The sequence below is a fragment of the Brienomyrus brachyistius genome, chromosome 1, assembly GCF_023856365.1.
Source record: "Brienomyrus brachyistius isolate T26 chromosome 1, BBRACH_0.4, whole genome shotgun sequence".
Taxonomy (NCBI): domain Eukaryota; kingdom Metazoa; phylum Chordata; class Actinopteri; order Osteoglossiformes; family Mormyridae; genus Brienomyrus; species Brienomyrus brachyistius.
In genome coordinates this window covers 6154360-6162345 of record NC_064533.1, presented here as the reverse complement: position 1 = coordinate 6162345, position 7986 = coordinate 6154360, and the positions used below count along the sequence as shown (strand labels likewise).

General features: G+C 44.0%; 1 long non-coding RNA gene across 3 annotated transcripts; it reads right to left on the bottom strand.

Annotated features, from left to right (window-relative positions):
• Positions 1–320: 320 nt before the first annotated feature.
• Positions 321–7265, bottom strand: LOC125735149 (uncharacterized). 3 transcript variants are annotated; one of them, XR_007394458.1, is made up of 4 exons: positions 7079–7265; positions 2351–2443; positions 1657–1890; positions 321–948 (listed from the first exon to the last, which is right to left on the bottom strand). It is a non-coding gene; the product is annotated as an uncharacterized LOC125735149 (long non-coding RNA). The 3 variants fall into 3 exon arrangements; XR_007394464.1 differs by lacking the exon at positions 7079–7265 and adding an exon at positions 6972–7057; XR_007394452.1 differs by lacking the exon at positions 7079–7265 and adding an exon at positions 2877–3235.
• Between the last annotated feature and the right edge of the window lie 721 nt (positions 7266–7986).

The following is a 7986-nucleotide window of genomic DNA, read 5'->3' as shown; positions in this document are numbered from 1 at the left end:
CTATAATTGACCCATGGCTCAGGAAACAATGGCCTCCAGAAAAGGATTAATGCAAGCTTTTGCAGTAAATTAAGAACTAATCTGTTTTTAGATTCAGTTATCACATGATTTAGCTAATTAATTGAATGCATGACATTAGACGACATGGTTCCTGTCGACGCATCCACAAAAGACAGCGAAGCGTTAAATTATTTGACCCCAAGACCATTATCAGAAGAGCCAGGTTAGGCTAGTTGTTTACATGGAGTTGTGCTACCGGTAGTTTCCATAGATACAGTTTAACTACACAAAAGCACTTGGGTAAGCATTTTCAGGGATTTCTTGACGGAACTTTACTGGGCGTTTGGTGACACACAGGAAAGTTTGCTGCTGCGGGTCGCACTGATGCTTTGACACCGGCGCTGTCAGACGGAGGTCCGCGAGTAGCGTCATGTTTTAAGAAAACCTTTCCCAGAGCCTTTAGGGGAAAGACAAAATGCATTATGGATGTATCTGTGGCAATAGATTCAGGAGTGTCACGCTAAGTAACCTGTAAGGGGTCATTTGGGACCACATTCCGAAAAGGATGCACCTTTCCTCAAGGGCAAATGCGGCTTGTGGTTGAATCTCATGTTTTTCACACTCTCTGAGAAAGATGCTCTCAGAATCGAACGGCCTGGCAGAATATACACCATGCCCCGTATGCCTGGATATTCATTAACTTGTTACATTCACAAGCCAGACCATAACAGCGATGCCATCTCACCCTTTTCCTGATGAGCTCTTCATGTACTGTATATTTTATCAGCTGTGAAATTTTCAAAACCTGAAGGAAATTTAAGACCCTGTTTTCTGACACAGCTGTCCTCTGAAACTGCCTGTCCAGAAATTCACCCATCCTCAATCCAGTTGTCCCACAGTTGTTCGGAGTTAGTTGTCCTTAAATGCCCTCTTGCATCCCCTGGACAGCTAAAAAAAATCCAGAAACATCAAGCCTTTCCTTTCATTCCTGCTGTAACATTCCAGGCACTGTGAATAGGATGCAGCTGAGTCGGCAAGAAAGGGCCACTTCACTTCACGATTGTGCTAATATTGCTAATCATATTTTTGCTTGGGAAGTGGTTTGCTCTGAGTTAATTGCTATGGGTGAAGTCCGTGGGCACAAAACCTGCTTTCATTAAAGCCTGAGTTTGGAGTTTACACATAATTGGTAATTTAGCCCCTAGCATGATCAAGAAATCAAAGCTAATCTCCCAAATCTCATACACAAGGGCTGTGTTCCTGCCCTTAGGAAGGTGGCTCTGAATGACAGAAAGTCCTTACTTGACTTTTCTAAGTGAGAGTGAGAGGTTTATGCATCTTTGATGGGTTTCCACAAGGTCCAAAGGTAAACGGTAATTATTTTAGCCAGTGTATGTAGGTTTGCAGACGCCCGGCCCCTTGTCCCCTGCTTGTTTTGCTCAATCAATTTTCCCATCATGCCTAAAAAGTATAGCCTCATTACGCGAAATGGCTTGGCAGCTCTTGCAGGCATCTGGCCAGAGGTCAAGGTGTTCTCTGCCCGTCCTCGCCTGAAGGTGAAGGTGCTGACCCCAGGGCTTTCACGTCGTGTAATTATTCTGATGAATAAGCTACTTCTGGAAGGGTTTCGGCATAATTTCGGAAGGAGACACTTACCCGGTCGACTGCTTTGGCATGCTGTTATTTACACGATGAGTCAACAGCCCACGATGTTGCACATTCCGAAAGGCTCACAGTTCAGGGTGGCTTCACACTCAGAAGGTTGTGCTTCAAATACAGCTGTCTACAGAACAGTTTTTTTCCCCATGAATGTTCCTCTGCTGTGCACTCACACTTCTGTCTGATGTCCTTCCATGATGCAAGGCTTGTACTGATTGCCTGTAGTACCAGCTGAGAGACATTTACATTCAGTCCTTTGTCCAAATAAACTTAGAGGTCAGTGCAAACAATTAGTTGGAATTACATAAATAGTACAGTACAAACTGTGCACCATAGAAAAATCTACATATAGATTCTATCATATTAGTCCTTGATATGGCAGCGTGAAGATAGCTGGCCAATTTAAGATTTAATGAGCACACATAATAACCACAACATGAAAAAATGTTTGACAATAACTAAAAATACAGATTTAGAAAAGAACTCCAGGCATTACAGTAATGGAAATTAGTCGATTAAAATGTATGTGTCATTGCAACCCAGCACTGGATAAGGTTATGGAAAATGTATGTGTATAAACACACTCGGAAATAAGAGACAGTGCTTTGGAGTTGGTAAAGTTCAGCCTGCAGATGATGAGTGGCCTCTGGATTCCAATCAAATGGCTGTCAGAAGTTTGGTGCTGAAGTACCGTTGGATATGGTGAGTGTTGAGTCCTCTTTTGAAGACCAAGAGGAATACGGCAGTTGCAAAGCTGAGGTGAAGCCTCTTCCTCCGACAGGTGCTGAGGTCAAAAACAAACACAATTTTGATTCCCGCTCTCTGAGAGCCGCCAAACGCAGAACTGTCAGGCCGCCTGACACCGTGCGCCTTAGTGCTTTTGAACAGGTGTATGGTTTAATGAAGTGTTGTAGGTGTGGTGGTGATCTTCCCCTGGCAGCTTTGGAAGGCTTGACCTTTGATACCGGACAGCCAAAGCAAAGAGGGAGTGAGCATCTGAGGAGGTCAGACTCAGAGCATGCAATCACTCTATCTGAGGTGAGGGGACATGGCAAGCTGTAACTCCAGGCAAGAGAAAGTCAGAGTGTTCCTGGGGAGGTGGTGATCGTACCCTAGGTCAGTGGTGATGCACGATTAAATCCCTTATAGTGACAGAATCAGTATAGATAAGTTCCATACAGTTTTCTTTCTTATTTTTAGGTTTTAAGATGACTAACAACTTGGGTTCCTGGCAAGGTTACGCAAGTCAGTATTCATGGTTCACGATCCCACCCAAGAACCTGTCTCCTTAGCTGACGTGAGCTTTCTGATGGGACGCGAGAGCCTTTTATTTCCATCTAGTTTGGCAATCATCATATGTGATGGATGAGTCACTGACTGCGGAGACCTGGTGAGAAGCGAAGGGAGAGGCTGTTCTGTGTAGGATATCACTCAGCTCCATCCACCCATCCTCCTATCTGCTCAAAATGAGGAGCACATTGCAATTCTCAGCTCTCACCAGGGTAACAGTCACTTACTGTTTACTTTCGACAGAATTCTAATAAAAGGGTTTTGGTTCCCATTTCCCAAACCAACATTCTCCACCTAAGCCTTTACTCCATTAACAGTCAAGACAGTGTTCTGTCTCCATCTCGTTCCCCATTTTTCCGACATTTTCCTTAGTACGTCCTGCTTATTCCCCTTATCCGCAATGTGACAATAGGTATAAGTTTGTACCATTTTGCTTTTTGGTCTTAACAGGCTTAAATTTTGAAGTTTGTCAAGTGCCTTTGTTAAGCTAACAGCACTGATCAAAAATGAACAATGGTAGTTAACTGACAAATAAAATCACTTTTGTTTTCAAGAAATGGTGTCAAGGGTTAGGGGTGGGGAGGATTAGGGTTAGGGATGGGGAGGACCAAGACTCAAAATGATAAGGGGGAGAGCTCAACCCTGATGATCACAGATACTGACAGAAACCAGGTGGCGACCAAATCAGGTCTCATCAAAGGAAACTTCTCATTAAGAACAAGGAATTAGGAATAAGCTTCTTAGTTTAGTAGTAAAGCGACAGTCCTAAGATTCTTTGCAGTCTGTATTAAAAACAGTTTAACCCACACAGAGATACAGAATATACAAATAGCCCCACACACTGGAACGCCCTCTACTCCTGTTCTGTGATCTTATGTTCTTACATTAATGTCCCACAAAGGGGGTTAAAGAGGCTGTCTAGATATTCATAAACATGTCTACTTGATAAACGCAAAAGCATCACTTTCAAAAAGAATACACTTCTGTGCAATTTCCAAAAGCAGAAGTCTATCATTTTGACATTATTTATGGACATTTAAATGAAACAACGCATAAACAAAAAGACAGCTTTATGTGAGGAAACAGACTTGATGAAAGCACAGGAATGACCTTGATGCAGCTAAATGCTTACTTGTTGATAGAACTGAACTTCATGAAGCCGACTGCATGCCTGTATAGAGAATGGTTTGATACCGAGAGGAGGAGTTTCTCCCTGATTCAACAGAGGTTACTACTTGTTTACCTGATCACTCATTTTACAACTAGGAAAATATTAAATGTTAACCTACAAATACCTTAGCATTCCATCGATCACAGTCGTTATCACATAATACCATAACTCATAAATAAATCCCAGCTTTCTTAACTGCTAGATACAGTTACAAGTGTTAGCCATCTTCCCCGAATCATTTCTATGATGTACGAGAGATGTATTGAGCAGGCAAACTTGGATAAAGCTACACTTTTGAGGACTATGGGAAAATAATCAGGCCATAATGGACGAGTCAGTCGCAATACAAACCGGTATTTTCTCCCCTGCAAAACAAACAGAGGCGCGAGTGCTGGAGAGTTATCAACATGGGCGCTGTCGGCAGAACTCCATCTCGGATATAAATGAGAATACCCATGTACATCCCGTGAAAGGGGTGCGCAGGAGAAGGAGAGAGAAGCTACTACAGATGAGATCGCACCTCACAGCTGCGGCACGTAGTTTTTTCCCAGTCGCGATGGGAGATATTTCCTAAACCAAAGCAATCAGGGCAGACCTAGGTAATCACGGGCCAAAATAAGGTTTCCGGATGGCCCGCGGTTGGCGAGCTGGCAGCCCCTGTGCCATATAATTGCGTTAGAGTAATCGCTTCGCCGTTGTTGATAGACCCTCTCCTCAAAGACTGATGGGAAGCCATCTGACACCGCTGCTTAGGATCACTAGAATCCGAACCCATTTTCCAGCTGAATGCCTGACGTTGTCACCTTGAGCCATGCTGTGACCTCACAACGCTGCCGTAGAGAAAAATGGTTCCCCCTGGGCCAAACAGGCAGGTCTGTGCCGATTATTAAATATTTATCGGGAAACTCAGAGTATTTCATGTTGCGACACTGGCTGCGAATCTGAAAGAAACTGAAGATTAACAGTGGCTAGTTTAAGTGACACTACCGAGGTTGATAATGTAGGAATTCATTCCCTGTGTATTTACACGCACACACAGATTTATTAGTAGCTAATTCTGCAATGACGCTTGGAGCGTGATGCGCATGTTTAATGCGGCTAACGCATGCCTTGTCGTGGTCATGGAAGTCACTTTGGAGAAAATAAACGGCTGTCTCTTCCGGCATTTAAGAGTAAAGCCGGACTTCGCGGCTCTGCCACAGCCCACATAAGCAGGTGTCGGGGGGGTTTAAACCGAACCCACAGATGGTAATGTGTGAAGACGTGTGTCTTCCACTTGAGTAACTGGCATCAAGCTACTTTCTGACCTTGTCAATCCGCCGTAGATGAAGCTGTTGGACATTATTTCTTACTGTACTTCCTTCCACACATGAATTTTGTAAAACCACTGTCCTCAGAAGCACAGTTGCACTAGGAAAGATTTAGAGACACGAATTCAGATACCCTGCACATGAACATTCAAATAAAGCTCATCAGACACAACATCTGAGGCAAAGAATAGGTCTGAAGTAATCATCCCCAGCAGGAAACAATACATTGAGTGTTTTTTTTTAGTCATAAAACATTTTTTTCCCCTATTTAAAATGATCTTTTGTTTTTATGCATCCGTCTTCCTCCTGCAGTACACGTTTGCAGGACAAACAGTTCATCTTGCAAGCCTAAGTTTAGCCATCTTCCCACAGCAAATAGTGATACTTAATAGAGATTCACTGGATCTCATTCTGGCTGATTGGCAACATCGCCTCTCGTCCCCCAGGGGACCGGGGAGGAACTCGCAGGTAATAGGGATTCACAAGCGACTCAAATCAGTGCCTTTCAACCAGAGGTGACCGCTTCAATAAAAGCCCAATTGTCCTCATGAGTATAGAGTCCTAGATGTGGTATTATGCTGTATTTCCATCGTCTGCTCAAGGGCATCCTGTTACCTCATACTGATATTTTAAATGCCTGTAGTAATTCCTATACCAGGTGCATTCACATTGCTCCTGTTAGCGTTCTTGATTGTTCTGTACTTTAAGTGCTTGTTGCTATGATTACGGTCTCACATTTCTATGGTTACGCAACGGGACTGGGTGTCGAGTAGGTTTCATTAACCCTTTCCTTCAAAATCCCCATGGTGCACGCAAAGACTGTTTGCAGACAATTGTTTCTGTGTCATTTATAATAGACACTGTTAATCTGCAGTGTCTTTATAAGGTTACCAACCTCGGTGACTCCATTACATTCTTCGAGTGTCCATTAAATATTTAATCACCACAGACCTGCCGGTCTCTGTCGGATAACTGTGTTTAATCTGGTGCTTTTTGCGGCTGATGGAAACATACAGTAGTGGCATAAGTAAGTAGGTAAACTTTACTTATAAAGCACTGTAGAAGCAACCTTCATTAGACAAAGTAATGTACACACTTAAACTGAAAACTACTTCTTAAATCCCGTCAAAGCTAAGGAATAAAAATAAGTTTTCAGTTTAGTTTTAATATCTTAAATTGAAGAGGCACTCCTAACGTGGGTGGGCAGACTAAAGCCCCCCCGTAAAGACAATGCAGCACTTTCTCGCCTTAATTCCCGTAAAAGCTTGGCGTTATTCATAAAATGGACATCAGCTAGCAGCACACAGACAGACACCGGGGAGTGTATCAGGGCTTACAGACTCCTGTCGTCCGTATATCTTTCAGACATCAGTCCCTGGCAAGCCACCGTTTTTTTATGGCGGGCTCTGAGTGAATCGCGGCCGCCGGCGTGCGATACCGCAGAGTCCGGCGGGGAGGCGGACGCCCAGGCCCCGCCGGGCCTGCAACGCTATAGCCCCTCTCACTCGCGGCCATCCGTGCGGAGTGGAATCATCTCGCACCCTGTTAAATCGCATCTCGTCGCGCGTCCTCCGCCAGCTCCCGCGGCTCTTCCCGGCTCATTCTCCCGGTCCCCGCCCGCTTCCATCTTCCCCTCAGGTATACATACCGCTCGCCGGTGACTCGCCCCGCACACACGCACGTCAATAAAAGTCGTTTTTTTTCCTACGTCAAATAAAATCATTTCTTCTGGCAGCTTGCTGATACATGGACTGCTGTGGTTTTTCCACCCTCTGACTTTCCATCTTCGTTCCGTGTCAGGTGTTGTTTTTCCGTAACAAATGGCTAGCTGCTGCCGGGATTCATACGTTATCCCGGCCTAACACGCTAACTACCCGACTGTGTAACGACAAAAAAAAAAACTGGTTCGGTGCAAATTTTCATAACTCACACATATGCATATTTATTTATCTAACGTGTACTATTTTAAGAACTACATCCTTTGGATGCTCACTAAAGCATGACCTAAATTAAAACATTTCTGCTAATTACTTATATTATTTATAATGTTTATATGAATTTTCTACATTTGTAGTTGTTATCCTTTTCAGGATGTCCCCCGCCTCATGCCCTGTTTACTGAAATAGGCCTCACTTCACATTACATTGTAATGAACAAGATGGATGGATGGATAGATTGATTTAAAGATGGTTGGTGGACAGAGTTTCCAGGTCCTTCCACAGATGATCAGTGGGAATGTGGTGTGCCCCCTACCTGGGACTTGCAAACACATTAACTTTCCTCTTTTTAAAGGTACCACAGTGTCACTTTGGTGTCGCGCTGTGGGTCACCGGCCAGCCCAAAGATAAATGTTCAACAACACTTCTGGGTCTTTTTTTCAGGCTAAAGCGTTTTTTTTTCTGAAATATCTCCCATCTCCTTTGTCCTCTTTGTCCACTGTCTGTGCTGTGAGGGACACTCATGTCCTTTTGCAGCTACCCCTTGGTCTGTGCCTTCCCGAGCACATACCTGCGAGGTCATCTCAAAGTTCTTTGGACTTCTAGCTTTGGTTACACA